General features: G+C 38.8%; 1 protein-coding gene across 4 annotated transcripts in view; it reads left to right on the forward strand.

Annotated features, from left to right (window-relative positions):
• Positions 1-15,893, forward strand: part of PCBD2 (pterin-4 alpha-carbinolamine dehydratase 2) — a 49,072-nt gene that overhangs the window by 18,034 nt on the left and 15,145 nt on the right. Inside the window, exon 1 of one of the 4 annotated variants that reach the window (XM_007172171.3) lies at positions 228-328. The exons of the other annotated variants lie outside the window; for them this stretch is intronic. The gene's annotated coding sequence lies outside the window, so the exon portion shown is untranslated. Of the gene's footprint in view, positions 1-227; positions 329-15,893 lie in introns of those variants that run through there. 4 annotated transcript variants of the gene reach the window in all.

Consider the following 15,893-nt stretch of genomic DNA (forward strand, 5'->3'; position numbering starts at 1 on the left):
CCAAGTAAGATGAGTACCAAAAGATGATCACGCATTAAGCAACATGGAGGTCATCAATGGCCATAGGAAGGATGGTTTGTGTGGGATGGGGGTGCAGGGCGGACTGGAGAGGAAGTGGAGCTCATGTGCCTTACATAGATCTTTGTAGCCACAGACATTAGTCTCTTGTCTGTTCTTTCTGTTTGTAATTCAGCCCTTGCATTATCCTATTTGTGGTTTTCTTTCAGCCTTGTTTTGATATTAAACCTGTGAAGGTTAGCGCTAGGACGGATGAGGCTATTGAGGCCCAGTGGTGAAGTTGACAGTGAACCAGTGGCGGAATTAGGATGTAAGTGCAGCTTAAATCATGCAACAGAGGAATGTGACTACTTACTTTTGTCTCTCTGCATCTAACATATAAGTGCCTTGAGGGCGAAGACTTGGGTTGTGCTTGTGTACCTCTCCCACAGTGCCCTCCCAGTGTTACCTAGGTAATCTGAATACACGAAGCCCCTTGATTGGGCTCACATAGGTGATCCTAGTCAGCGCCCTTAGCCCCAGGGGAGCATAGTGCTTTTGTCTCCTACAGGTCACTACCTAAAACCCTTTCTCACCAGGGACTTCTCCTCCCTCTCGTTTCCTTACTCCTTAAACACAGATGTTTCCTAACAGTGACCAACTTACTTGGCTGCTAAGTTGTTATGTATGATGGGATGATCTTTAGGGCCGTGGCACCCTTCCCAGAAGAACAGCATTGATTGTGCCTCTGTTCTGCAGGCAGTTTTGAAGTGTCGGAGAAAGAAATGGGCCACTTGTGGCATGGCTAGTAAATCACCTCCAACAAGGAGAGGCTGAGGTTGGCACTTACTGGGTGTTGTGCCTCCACAGCTCCGACCACCCACACCCAGTCTTTTGTAAATCTCGGTGTCCTGAGGGACTGCAGCGGGTTCTGCCAGGACTCCACAGAGCGCCACGCTGCTGCAGCCCTTCTACCTGTTACCCACTAGGCACTCATTTTTGTTTCACGACAGTTCTTTTAATGTCAGATTCCTTTCCTTTTCTGGGACCACTGGTCCAGCCCTCTTGGCTGATCTTCTTTTCTTTTCTTTCTTTTTTTTAAATCATAACTTGGTGGCGTTCCAGACAAAAAAGTTTTAAAAGTTTATTTGATACATTTTTTTAGGAATTATTTAAAAAGTTTTTGATGTAAAAATGTTGCCTTAAGGTCACTCTGTAATACAGGTTTTTAAGGTCATACCTGTAGTACAGGTAACTCTTTAATGTTGCATTATTTACCAGAAATGCAGCCAAGTCAGTTTTCTTTCTGACAGTTTGGAGAGTCACAAAGTATTTTATGAACTAATGAGTGTTTTCCAGGCGTTAGTAGCTCATTGTTGGGTGACCTGGGAAATAATGTAGGTGGTTTCATTGAAGCTTTCCAGCAGCCTTGCAGGGTTGCGTATTAGGAAGCGCAGGTTACTAATGGTAAGAAGGAACCTGCTCAAACGTACAGATGAAGCAGTGAGGCGCCGTCCTTCCAAGGCCAGGCTTCCCACTTACTCTAAGGCCACAGCCCTTCTCTAACCCAAGTCTATATTTTGAAGGGTTGTGGGGTAATTCAGGATATGGATTGCTGTTCTATTTAGGAATGTCCTAGACCTTTGAATGAACAACTCTGCTGTTCAAAATTGAGTCTGTTTCTTTGTTCTATTTAGGAAACAGTGTTTATTTTGGAGGGCTTAAAAGAGGCAATGTGTTCTTTGCATATTTTGAAGAAAAGGATAGCCAGCTACTGATAGGAATTTGACCTGTAAATTGCTACGTGGTTCCCATGCCCTGCCCTGAAAGCATTAGTTTATAATACTTGATTGATCAGTTATTTGTCCTAAGTCAGTTACAGATTGGAGGTCAACTTCTACCTGGAGGGGGAAGTCTCTTCCAGATAAAAGGTCTGCAAAGATCAGCTAAAAACTTAACTTGGCAAATTAGAACTCGGTGTAGAGAAGATAAACTTCTGCACTGAGAGACCCCAGCTTTCTGAGCCACTGACCATACAGTTGTGGATACAGGTGTGTAGAAGAGAGGGCCACTGTAATTCTAAATGTCTTAAACTGTGATTCTGTTGTGTAAGCTTGAGAATGAGTCTCTTCCATCTTCCTATTTGTTTAAAACTGCAAGCTTTAAATAGAAGGGTTTAACGTTTATGGATTACTCATACCCCACAGAGATCAGCCAGGCCTCTCTCTCTTACGGGAATGATAGCACCCTGTTTCGTTTGTGTGGTCTGTTTAGCTTGTTAATAAATACATTTTTTTTTCCTGACTGCATAGTATGTTTTATAATTAGGAAGACACAGAAAAGTACGAAGAAGAAAAATATACCTTCTGCCCACTTAAAAAGCAGTATGTGTGAATGTGTATTTTGTGAGTATGTATGTATGTACATATGTTTGTATATATATTTGGAGTCATATTGTAGATGCTTTTTTGCTCAGTTGCTTTTTCTCACTTTATGTATGGTGACCATTTTTCCCTGTCAGTAAAGTATTTTACTTCATGATTTTTAATGGTGGGATATATAGAGTATTCCACTGAAAGGAAAGGCCATATTTAATTTAACCAGTGCCTTTCTATCATAACTAACCACAGATGAGACTCTGTGAGCCTACCTTTTCTAAATGCTCCATATAAATGCCGTCCATTGATCACAAAAGTATCAGGGAATCATACCAGGTTCTTCTTGCTAAAGACACTCAGGATCTTGATGCCCATTGAGATCAGGCATAGATCCAATTACTTGTTAAAGTAAATAGAAATCATCATCTAGATTGAATTGATCTGTTGAAGCTAAAAAATCAAGCCCTTCAAGTTACTTGAGAAGGTCAGAAGGAAAATGTTATGTTATAGGGCTTTGTAGCTACCATTCTCACAGCTTAGGGCAATGGTGTAGGGAATATTTTCATAGAAATATTTCTCTTGTAGAGATTTTTTTCAGATAACAAAGGCTTGTTTAATTTGGGAAGAGTTATTTCATAGGAAATTCAATCTTTGTAAATCCTCTATCACATTTCCACACTTGCCAGTTCTCTAGCAAATGATGGGTTTTGAGTGGTTCAGAAAGGGTTTCTTAAAAGGAAACAATCGTATATTTTATACATATTCTTCTTTTTATTTTTGAATTGGGTAGGTAAGAGAAACTTGTGTTTTTCTCTTTGTATTTGTCTGTGGTGATATTGCTGGTTCTCAGACTTAGAATGGTGATTACTTGTAATGATTTTTTAAAAATTTCACCTCATGAGAATGTTTTCTTGGGCGTGATGAATGGCTCCAAAGAACTTTAAAAACCCAACCAGTGATGTTGGCCAGGCGCTGGAGAGTTGCTGCTTAGAGATCAGTAATTGTTACATCTTGGTTTGGTATGCTTGGTGGTATCTAATCATGTTTTGTGCTTGGGAACCATGAAAGAATTTTCTTTTCAAGTCTTAGTGCATCATTTTTCCCGACATTGATCAAAGGATGGAAAACTAGTATTATATACGTAGCCAGGGTATTCATAACTGACTTACATTCTTAATCTTTTGGCTGTTTGGTTGAAGTATATCTACGCCTCTTAAATATTGAAAACATAATATCTTTTAACCTACAACTGCAGAGTTAAAATGAATTTTATGTGAAATATTTAGTTGTGGACCACATCTTCAGTTTTTTATATGCCACAGTGGTCTTGATTTTTCCCTTCCATTGTCTGATAGTGAGGTCATTTTCAGTCCTCTGAGAAATTCTATTCCCAGCCAGATGCGGCTCATATATTAAAAGTAGCACCTGTGGCTAATATCACAGCAGCTTACCATAAATTTACATGGTAACTAGGATTATATCTGTCAAGACTGTTAAAAAACATCTAGATTTAATTTGATTTCCAGTATTGTAGAAGCTATCCAACATTTTGCTTCATAACTATATTTTAAAAGTTAAAAATCACTCCATTGTTAAGTTTTATAGCACTCCTAGTGCCCATTAAGTTGATTTGTTCAATAGAGGTCAGAGTAAAGCAACTTGGCTACATTAAGATCGGAAACCAACCCATTTGTGACAAATTTAGTCCTTTCGTGTGAATCTTCTCAACGTCTCTGCACTGATTGGATTCAGGTGTAGCTTATGTCAGTAGCATTTAACCTCAAAAGAATGAGCAGTGTGATTGGGTTGTTGTGAATTATGGAGCATTTTGCCTTTGCTTGTTTAAATGTAACTGTCGACTCTGCTGCCCATGCCTGACTGCTCCACTGCGTCTGCCTCTAAACGAGTAGTTTGGTTTTAAAGACATCTTGGAAAGTTGCGGTACGTGCCCTCGCTCCTTTCCCTTCTTTATGTGACCCTTCCTAAACTGTTTTATTCCCCATTATCCTTTGAGTCATCTCCCACATGTTATGATTTGCACACCTGCAGTTATAAAATTATTTTGGGGTGTCATTATATCATGTTGTTCACCAGCTCTTCAGCATTTATGAATACAATAATGATTCACCATAAGTCAAAATAATTTACAGGTTACAGAGAATCTGCTCCTACAAATAAGAATTCAATGATGAATTTCTTCAGTGTCCTCCCATTAGAACATGGGTCCTTAAAAAGAAACCGGTAACAACATATTTCTTTGTATTTGTGAAAACTTAGCTCACAGTCCAGAACTGAATTAAAGTATAAGTTCAACCTTCTGGACATCTGTTTTTAAGACATGTAAACAAATATAAACCAATTAAGAAATAGCAGCATCTCTTTCTTGATCAGTAGTTGTAATTGCCTTAGCAATAATCTTGCTCCTGAGTCAGAGAATCCTAAGTGTTGGCACTGAGGGTGGGGCACATGCACCTCAGCACAGGGTCCCTAACCCTGAGTGGGCATGCCCATTTTAAGTTGGAGCTCAGTGTGGGGCACTTCCCACTCTGTCGGTAATCTTTCTGGAGGGAAGTTCGTAAGCTTCTTTGAGCCTGAGCCTCACGAAGGAAGTGGAATGGTGGCCAAGAATTATTATGCTGAAAAGGTTGTGGTGATGGAAAAAGCGATTAGGAGTGAAGCTAAAATTATATACACTTAGTGTTACCAGGTGTAATCAGTCACTTAACAGTATAAGAAAATACCTTACTGACCAATTTGGAACCTTCTAAAATATGTTTTTGGTGAATTACACATCTCTTCTTTATTCGTGTACCTAGGATAAATTTAGCTCCTACGGGAAATTAGGTGCTCTCCTGGTGAATCTGGCTTGCTATTGCATCTGTGGAAAAGAGGGGTGAAAATATAAGATGGATATGCCCAGCACCACTTGCTCACACAACCTCTCTTGCTTGCTTCCTCTCTACCTCCTTTACTTCTTGCCAGGTCTTCATGGCTGATTATCTGCCCTCTCCTACCGTGCTGTAAGCTCCTTGAAGGTCAGGGGCTGTGTCCCAGGGCTTAGAGACCAGGAAGGTGGTTGGTAAATGTGTACATTCCATACTTTCAGAAGCAGACTGTTAGGGAGATTCTGAATCTTCCAAATATGCTGAAGGTTTTGTTTTCAGATCCTGTATGGAAAGCAGAAACATAAGAAATTGGTAACTTCTTTTGCCGACCTTGATTCTTTTTTCTCCTCAGCCTTCCATTGCAGTCAGTAGCACATGTGATTTTGTTTCTGAAGGTGTCAGTGGACATTCTGAAGGGGATAGGAATCATGAGATTGCTGGCAATGAGGCTACCCTTGCCACGTAGCCACCTTCAAGATTTCTGTATTTAGTCTGCAAAGGGCCCAGGAGCTGCATCTGTCCAGTGGCCAGAGATACAACCTTAGAAGGCTGATTTTGAGAATAGAAGTAAAACTTATTGTAGAAGATCTGCTTATTTTCAGAGAGAAGTATTATTTCCCCTCAACTCAGAAATGAGTTAAATCCTGAAATAATCATGGAAGTGCACAGTGCCAGCTTTTATCACTCATTAATGCCATATTACCTCAGGTGGTTTAGATATGGGAGAAATGACTTATTTAAAGCCAAATGAACCAATTTTATAGCACTAAATTTGTATAAAGCACTTTTGCATGCATTGGCTTATAAGGCAGTATTTAGCTTGGTTCTTTCATAAGTTTCATTGAAAAATGAAAGCTGGTATTAACTGCATTTTTATTTAGAATTTTGTTTTAAGCCATGCAAAATAGTATTGTGTAATTAGTTTTTCATATTATAATATGTGAGTATATTATACATTTCTTGTAATGAAATTCTCATTTGGCAAATTTTGGCTTTTATAATACAGTTGCTATTGGTGAACAAATGTATTCATTTTACATGAAAAATTTTTTCATTCATTATATCAACAAACGTTTTAAAAATACATGTAACTTTTCCTTCACTAAATTATTAAAAATAAGTTTTATTTCAAAAACAAGGACTTTCTTATAATGAGGCCGTGTTATAAGCCTAACATTGTAATATTCTGGAACTCTAATTAAGAATGGGTTCTGCTGGTAAATGTTGGGAAGAGGCAAGGAAGAAAGTTACAATACATTGCCTATTTACAAATTAACCATTACCTGCCAAAAGCACATCAGACCCACACAGCGGACATCCGCTAATCCAGTGGTTAGCCGTTCCGGGCTCTAATGCACACTGTTTTACACGTTAACGGTTTTGAAGTTCCAGGCCAAAGCTGACCTTTCACATGTGCTCCGTTCACAGTAGGAATCTCCACTCACTGCTTCCTGTCAAAATGGATTATGGTGACACAGCCCAGGGCTCACTTTGGCTGCAATTAAGTTTTTGATCAGAATTATTTCGTTCACAAACAATCACATTTGTTAAAATGTTACATCTGCCCTGAAAACCACTGGCAGCCTCTCAGTTTATCAGTGTGATGTGAGTGTAATTCTTCATTTGTTTTTCATAAAATGGCAAGCCATCTTATATATGTTATTTAATTTTTTTTTTTTTTTTTCGTTTGCTGGTTTCTGCCTTTCATTTCATTGGGTTTGGAAGGAAACTATGTCTTGAAATTAGTACGAATCTGCTCATAGACTTTGGGAATTTGAATGGAATTGGTTTTGGTGCAGAACAAAATTATCCAGTTGAGCCAAGATTCAAATATTATTTCCAAAAATTGTTAGTGGTAGTTCTCTTCCTCACATGAGGAAACGTTTTAGCTCTGTGAGTGTGGGGTTCGAGGTTTTGATTCTGGTCTGCAGTTCCTGGAGTCTTCATGCCTACGATGTTGCTACCTTTCAGTGTTGATCGTCACGCATGTTTCGGGATCCATCACTGCTGCCATAGACTCTGGGTGCCAGAAGTGAAACCAGCAGTGGCTCTGTTAGCCTTACCTCTCATGGTTCTTTGACTAGCTTTTAAAAGTCATTTCCTCACAAAGAAATGGCAGTAGAGATATACTGAAGTAGTTTTTTCGCTGACTAACCATTTTATGTCTATAGTATGGTGTGGGTATCTGTGGAATTTTTGAGTTTTATAGCTGATTTTCACTATTTGTCGAGTGTTGTCACCCTTTTACAAACTTCCCACTTTGGAGAAGACTGCATGATAGTTTTGTGTATTGGGTGGGGTACTTTGGGAGCACAGGATTAGAGTTTGGATTAGAGTTTGACTTAGAATGGAAATTAACCTTTGACTTGCTTCTGTGTGAGAGTGGAGGCTGGGAAGTGGTGCTGAGCTGAGGTAGTGTGGGGCGGAGAGGGGGAAGGAATAGAGTTAGGAGGCTGTCAAGTTAGGAATACTTGAATTCTGTCTGAAATTCAAACATTATGTTTGGAAATTTTAATTACTTTAAAAAATATATATTTAGAGTGCTGTAAAGGAACTTATTACGAGCTTTTAAAAAATTGCATCAAAACCCAAACCATTTCCCATTTGTTTTGATGTAACCAAAGTCATTTATTACTAACTCATAAAATTATAAGTGGCAAAAGAAAGGTGTTGCACCAAAAAGAAAAAAAACCTCTTTATTTAGCGTTAATTTTTGAAATTTTTAAAATAAAATAGAGCCTACCTCTACTTCTAAAATCAAAATCTTTATTTAAATGGAATGATATAAATGCTGGCTATAATAATTTAACCTTCATTTTCTCTATTGTCAGATTTGTGAGCAGATTTTTCTTAAATCCATTATTATAAGTATCCTTTTAGTCTTTAAAAAAAAATCTTATTTGGAATATACCTGACCATATTTGATGTTTAAAGGAAATATATTGGAAGAAAATACTGAATAGTATTGAATTTTGAGAGAAAACACCAACCTTGAACCTTCTCAAAAAGGCATATGTGTGTCTTTTAGTTGTCATTATTCAGTATGGCCCTGCCTTCTTAGAAAGTGGTACACAATAAGAAGGTGGCCAGATAGAATTTCTAACTTTATTACATGCTTATATTAATGTAGTCATGATTTTCTTATATTCAGGTTTTGGATTTTGTTTCTGTTTGTTTTTTGAGATTCTGGAATTTTTAGAACCTTGTATCCATAACCTGTTAATGCCTGTGTAATATGTAAGGGGCATCTTCTGGGTCGTAGGAACCTTCATCATTTTTGACGGGGATTTTACCAAAATCTGAGGCAGTCAGGAGAAAGGGTGATGCAGAGCGCCCCAGTCTGTGCCAAAACGCACAGACCACTTAAATCCTGTGCAGCATCTGTCGTGTGAAGACACGATCTCTAGGCCTAAAACCTCTGATGCATCTAAAGAAGGAAACAAACACATAAGAAAAACACATAAGGTGGTTCAAAAGTGCTCTCTGTGAAAGGCTGAGACAGACATTTGTGACTTGGGGTCTGTTCTCACAATATATGAAACTGAAAGATAAATTGGACACTTAACTACCTTAAAGTTCTACTGGAGCTTGTAAAAACACTTCTGAGGTCCCAAATAGGTCATTTATGCCAGACAGAGAACTCCAGGTTCTTTCCTAACTACCATGAAGAAACAAACTCTCACTTCCTAAACAATATGGTTGCTGGCTTAGGAAAACCCCAGTCCGTGCAATGAGAAGAATCCTTTTTGTTTTTTTTTTTATCACCAGGGAACACAGCACTTATCTCCTTATGCTGGTCGTTGTCACACAGTGGGAGGAGCCCTGCCATCACTGGTCTACCCCCTTCCTCCCACGTGAGGAGGCCAGGGCTGAGAGGGAGGAGTAACTATCCAAGGTGGGAGTTCTCACTTTCCCTTCTGGGTCTTTCTGTATCACAGGACTTTTCGGGCACTTTTCCATATCATACTGCATGAGTCCAGAGAGATTTAAAGTTAAAGCAGCACACCTTTTTTTGTAAGGAAAACAAATTCAAACTGAAAATTGTAAGGCATGTTTTTCTGAGCCTTGGGGATTTGGGCTACAGTCCCTGCCAGTTCCGACCCTGTTGGTCTTGTGAAACATGGCTCTCTGGATTGTGCCTTTCTTTCAGAACCACCCCCTGTTTATTTCTGACCTCATGCCCACTCCCCGTATTTACAGATCAGCATATTTTTTGTTTTATTATAACCCGGGATTTGCAACTGGCCATAACTCTCAAGGTTTCCATGAAGAATACATCTCAGAAACCAGGGTAGGCATGGCCCCAAGTTTTCACTGGGTGCTTGAGGGAGATTAGGCAAACCAAGAGGGTAATGGAGACTTTGACTTCATTTTGAAACTCTACCAATATCATAATTTTGAAAACTTAAGATGCAGGTCATTTCAGAGCAGTACTCTGTTCTCTAGGCACTAAAGACGAAAACAGAGCTCTTTTGTATCCTGACTCCTGGGCCTTCTCTCTGCCCCTCAGTGAGTAGTCTTCTCCTGGGCAAATTGGGGAGCTCAGTGTGAAAGTTGGGTGGTGGGAATTTCCCACCAGCAGGTAGTGCTCCGTGCTCTCACTGCGGGGGGCCCGGGTTCGATCCCTGGTTGGGAAACTAAGATCTCATAAGCCGCGTTGCGCGGCCAAAAAAAAAAAAAAAAAAGGGAAAAAAAGAAAGTTGGGTGGTGTGCCCACAGTCACATGTGGCTGGGAGAAATATTTGAGGATAAGAACTCAGGTCCCAGAGAAGGCTACTCTGGGGATCTTTCCACAGGGCACACTGCCTGCACACTGGAGGATTTGATGACCCTGCCGTTTCCAGTTTGGTGGGTGGAGTATTTGTTCTAACAGTTTCAGTTGTCATGGTTTTGGCACAGCAGACAGTTAATACCTGAACTAATCGGTTGCTTTAATAAGCGCTCAGTTAAAGAAGACTTTATTATGCAGTCTACTGTTCTCACTGGACTTTGAAAAAAAGGATTTAAAAAAAGGCTTCTCATTTGTTCCATAAACCCCCAGTTATACAGTTGTTCCTCAGTTTTACCTCTGAAATTCCACAATGTGCATTGTTAGAGAATTCAAAGAATCTTTTCAATATCTTGTAATAACCTATAATGGAAAAGAATCTGAAAAAGAATATATATATATACACACAACTGAATCACTTTGCTGTACACGTGAAACATAAATAAACTGTACTTCAGTTAAAAAAAAGAATCTATGTTCAGAAGGCTTGGCTTAAAAAGACGTATTTGTATACATGTCTCTCTTCTACGTGATTGAACTATTTACGTGAAATAGTTTCTATAAGAGGAAGTTATCCATTCTATGCAGCTTCTAAAAATAAGTAAAGAAGACCACGGAGCCACATGGAGAATGGGTAGGATGTTTTAATGTAATAAGATGGTTCAGGATCCACAGTATAAAAGAATATTATCATGACAGTTGTGGGAAAAAGGGCACAGGGAAAAAATAAAAACAAAATATAGAATAGTTTTTTACTTCTTTCTCTAAACCTTCTATAATGCTTTATTTTTCTCTTGTAATTAAGTTTTTAGAATAAAAATTACAGGAAACTTAGTTTTGCTATAATTAGCTTTTAGGTAAAAGGAAGAAATGGAAAAAGTATAATCTGACATGAGAGGTTTGTCCTGAACCCACACGGAGGCTTTGGAGTTGGGCATGCTTGAATTCGAATCCCAGCCTCACTTTTTGTTAGGTGGTTGGCTCATCTTGGAGCCTCAGTTCTCTCCTCTGCAAAACAGGAAGGGTCAGCCTGTTTGCGGGGTTGTGTGAATGCCTGGCCTGGAGTGGTGGTTTTTTTAAATGCCCTTTGGGTTTTCCCCTTTCCTTCTTTATCCAGAATGGAACAGTGAGAATCAGTGGTATTTCAGCCCCTGCGATAGACGATGATCCATACAGAGTCAGCAAGAATTAATTATGTTCAGAGGGTGCTACTTAATCAGAAAGGAGTCTCCTCAGGTGTATCCAAGTAAATGAAAAAACAATTTATGGTTAATGCTGAAATAATCAGGAAGTAATCAGAGGTAAATTGTTCCTTGTGTCTATTAGGTGGTGCTATTATTATTATTATTGTTATCATTTAAAAATTTATTGAAGTTGTTTACATTGTTGTGTTAATTTTGGCTATACAGCAAAGTGATTCAGTTATACATATATGTGTACTCTTTTTCATATTTTTTTCCATTATGGTTTATCACAGGATATTGAATATGGTTCCCTGTGCTATACAGTAGGACCTTGTCGTGTATCCATCCTCTATATAATAGTTTGCATCTGCTCACCCCAAACTCCCATTCCATCCTTCCCCCACCCCCCTTCCTCCTTGGTGAGCACAAGTCTGTTCTTTATGTCTGTGACTCCGTTTCTGTTTCGTAGATAAGTTCCTTTGTGACATATTTATTATTATTTGTGTCATATTTTAGATTCCACATATAAGTGATAGCATACGGTATTTGTTTTTCTCTTTCTGACTTACTTCACTTAGTATGGTAATCTCTAGGTCCATCCATGTTGTTGCTGCACATGGCATTATTTCATTATTTTTTATGGCTGTATAGTTATTCCATTGTATGCTGCTGCTATTCTTATTAGCTAATATTCTTTTTCATTGAACTTGACTGTGTGTGTGAGGGCACTGTGCTATGCAGTTGGTACACATCATCTCCCTATGTCCAGATGGGAATCTCAACCTAGCCAAGACATGTAGCTTGCTCAAGGTCTGGGTCTAGAACCCAGGTTTTGGATTCTTGGACTGATAGTCTTTACATCTCATTGTATGCTTCTGTTACAGTAGATGTGTTTTGTTTTTTTTAGTTTTTAAAATTAAAAAAATTTTTTTTAAGTGTGTTTTTAAAATGTTCTTTTCCTCTGCAAATCAATTTAAAAATTAAATAAGTTACCCACAGTTGATCTATTTCCCTATTGATGGGTATTTGTTCTTTCTGATGTTCATTACTACAGTAAGTTTTGTAACATGCATCCTTATATTTCCTTGTGGACAGGTGTGAGAGTGTCCTTAAGGTATAGATCTAAAAATGGAATTGCTGGGATAACCTTCTGGTATACAGATTAATAAAAAATTAAGGTTCAGGATTGTGCAAAGGTCAGGGCTTGGGGACAGTCACATAGTAGCCCAGTGACAAGGCTCTTTGTCCTTAGAGAACCCCTGTCCATGCATGAAGCCAGTGACATGGTGACCTAAGCCCTTGTGACTTCAGAGCAGCATGAGCTGATTTTGAAGTGGTTCTGGAAATCTGCGAGGGTGTACATAAGGTGCAAAGATGGAGTGCAAGTGGGGCCTCAGTCCAGGTAGTGAGTACTTTAGGGCAGAAAAGATCTACTTTTTACCACAATTCACTGTTGATAGCACTTACTTGGAATGTCACCCATGATACTGCAGATTTGTAATTTATTACCTTAAATTTTTATAAATGTGCAATAGTGTTCAAACCTAAGTTATTTTATGTCTATTGCCTGAAAAAGGATATTCCAAAATGGTATTTTCCCTTAATTTCGCAAATCAAAAAAGCTCCAGATTGTGATAGAAATGTAACTACTTGCTGTCTCCTTTCCTCTGCAGATACGGGTGAGACTGAAAAATGGTGCTAGTCAAGTTGGCTTAGCTTCTGCGCATTCAGGGACTGGTGGACTTGAGTTAGGATGTTGTAGTGTGGACTTCAGTGGAGCTGGGGTTGGGATGCAGTTGCCTAGTATCTGCTAGTTCTGTCTCATCCACTTGTGTTTAAGTAATCTCATTGCTTTCAGTGGAGGAATCCTATTTTACATTGGTCTTCATGGGCAAAGATAATTAAATATATTTGCCTGGGTAAGCAAATCGATAAACTTATAATAAAGTGTATCAGACGATTTCTTTGGCTGGACCAACCAGAACAGCTTGTGAAGCAGAGCTGTTTCCAATGGAGCATGAAAAGCTTTGAAAATTCTCAGTAATAGCAGAAAGCAATATTTGAAACCACCCTTATACAATTGTTTGTTTTCCTCTTCCCCAACCAAGTTTATAAAAATTTGGTCAGACAGGCGTTTTGTTTTGATTTAAAATATTTTCAGTGAATTGTTATCTGCTGAATGCACATGTGTTCCTGCACTTTTTCTTTCACGATTGAAACTTTAAACCTTCCCTTAAGTCCCCTTGAAAACCTCCCTCTGCCCAGTAAGGTTTGCATATGGGAGGAGGGCGAAGGGATTTGGACCCTAGAGAAACCTCACAATTTGAAATCTGCCTGTGCAGTTGTGTACCAGAAATGGCCATGGTTAGTGCCGTATATGGGTTCTTTGTCTTTCTCTTCTATCAGGATTCCTCCTCCCCAAAATATGTTGGTTAATTTGGGCATTTCAGTTTGGTTAATCAGATCATGAGTGCCTGTGAGCATGGCAAGAGGCATGATTGAAGCATTTATAAAAGTTTGGCTCATAGTAAGCCCCATAATTTGTTTTAAAAAATTACCTCTTCAGTGACATTATAAAAAAAAAAAAAAGCCCAAAGACTGTGGTTTATAACACCACACCTGGTCCAGATTGTACTGGATGAATCCATATTTGCTTCACTGTAAATGATTTTGAGGGTGGAATTCTTGGATTGTTTTCTGTCTTGTAAGCCCTTGACATTGTACTGGTACCTGTGTGCGCACAAACCTCCTGACATGGGAAAGGCCAGCTCAGCCTCCCACTGAAATGCAGGTTGGCTGCATTTATTCTGCATGTTCCTAGAATGAGGAAATGATATGACAATAAACAGAAATGCCCTTGCTGAAGAGAGAAGGGAAGCTGGTGTTTATCTGGTCAGGTGGTTTAGATTAGCCATGATGCGGCTCTGTATTATGTTACTTTAAATCATTGTGTCCCAACAGGACATAAATTATGAAGATTGTTACAGTATGTTTCATCCTATGTAAGATCAACAAATTGGAATAATTTTTTTATAGGAAAATCACAGTGCTTTTGGCAAGGCTATTGAAGCCTTTAATTTGACTTGAGTATTTCTCAAATATTATTGCCTAATATATAAAGTATGATTTGCATAGGTATGAAATAATAAACTTATAAAAACAAAAGGGAAGAATTTCTCTTTCGCAGTTGCATCAAATGGCAAAGCACTCTCACTCCATCAGGATCTGTATGCTTTCTTTGTCCTAGTGTTTTAGAGCTAGTTGTGTTCTTTTCCTCTGATGGGATTGTAAGTGAGCTGTGCAGGTCTTGGTGCGGAGATGGAGCTTTGCTGTGTGCTGCCTGCCCGTCAGCCCTCACCTGCACAGAGAAGGCAACTGCTCTGTGGTGGAACCGTATGGGAGCCTGCTCTAAGGAGGAGAAAAACTTTCCCATTTACATACGCCAAGGAAAACAAACCGTTTCTTTTTCTTTCAGGATTTTGTGAGTTATTTTAAAAAAAGCAAAAAAACAACCCAAACCCCAAAACCCTACTTGATCAACAGCTGAAGTTAAGGTAATTTATGTAAGAATATTACAAAAAGAATTGATTTAAGTAACCATTTATTCTTTTAAGTGTTTCCTCTATTCATTACTGTCTTCTCAGTTATTAGAGTTATTTGTGAATTTTAAACACAGAGAGTTTTTCATTTGTATTCAGGATGCATCTAAATTTATTTGGCTACACAGAGCAAAATTTCTAGATTAAAAAAATGGAGTAAAATTACTTTGTGTAGGATTCAAGCAAATTGGAACCTTTTCAGTGTTCCACACAGTAGCACATTTTTTGTGCAAAGCACTCTGCGTGTTCTTATGAGACCTCCGTACACTTACAGTGAACTTAAGAATTAGTAGAGCCTCCGATTTACAAAGGCTGGGAGAAGTGAGACAGATTTAGGATTTGCTTAAGGCCATAGAATGAGGCAGAGCTGGGATTAGAACTTTTCGGGATACGATGACACCCCCCAGCAGACCTTGTGATCTTTTGATACCAAAAATAGGGTAAGTGCTAAGCTTTTTTTACTCTCTTTGTGCCTCAAGCCCTGATATTTTCCTTTTAATTCTTTAGTAATACTGTTTAGAACACAAAACCAAAAATGTACCTAGTTTCAATCAGTAAGGGTAGGAAGAGAGCTCTCCTTAAGCCTCATCATAACGGATTGAGGATAAATTCGGAATATATTTGTGGTTTGCTTCAGCTCAGCGTCTGGAGACTGACAGGTTCAGGGACCTTTCCAAGTTCATAGCCTGTGTGTGCACTTTGAAACAAATAAATACAGACGACTTATGGGATGGTGTGTTTCCACAGCGGGCTTCTTCTGGATTGGCATCGTTTTCTGAGAAGCGGGTCTGGCAGGCTGTTTTCTTCCAGTGATGCATTGCAGCCGTCTATCACTGGATGTCCTCTGTGGAATGATCAGGATGTCTGATGGGGCTTGAATATTTGGGTGATGTATTTTTCCTACAGAAAATATTGGCAAATGTTGCTAAAACTGTACCTAAAAACTCTTACAAGGAGACTTGATTCTTGTTTAAAAATAAGTAAAAGAAAGGATAAGTATGAATTCACCAATGTGCAGACCTTTTTATACCATCGGATATTTTGTGAAGTGGAATGAGACTGTTTTACAAAATGTGTACCGC

This window comes from Balaenoptera acutorostrata, chromosome 2 (assembly GCF_949987535.1).
Source record: "Balaenoptera acutorostrata chromosome 2, mBalAcu1.1, whole genome shotgun sequence".
Classification (NCBI taxonomy): Eukaryota; Metazoa; Chordata; class Mammalia; order Artiodactyla; family Balaenopteridae; genus Balaenoptera; species Balaenoptera acutorostrata.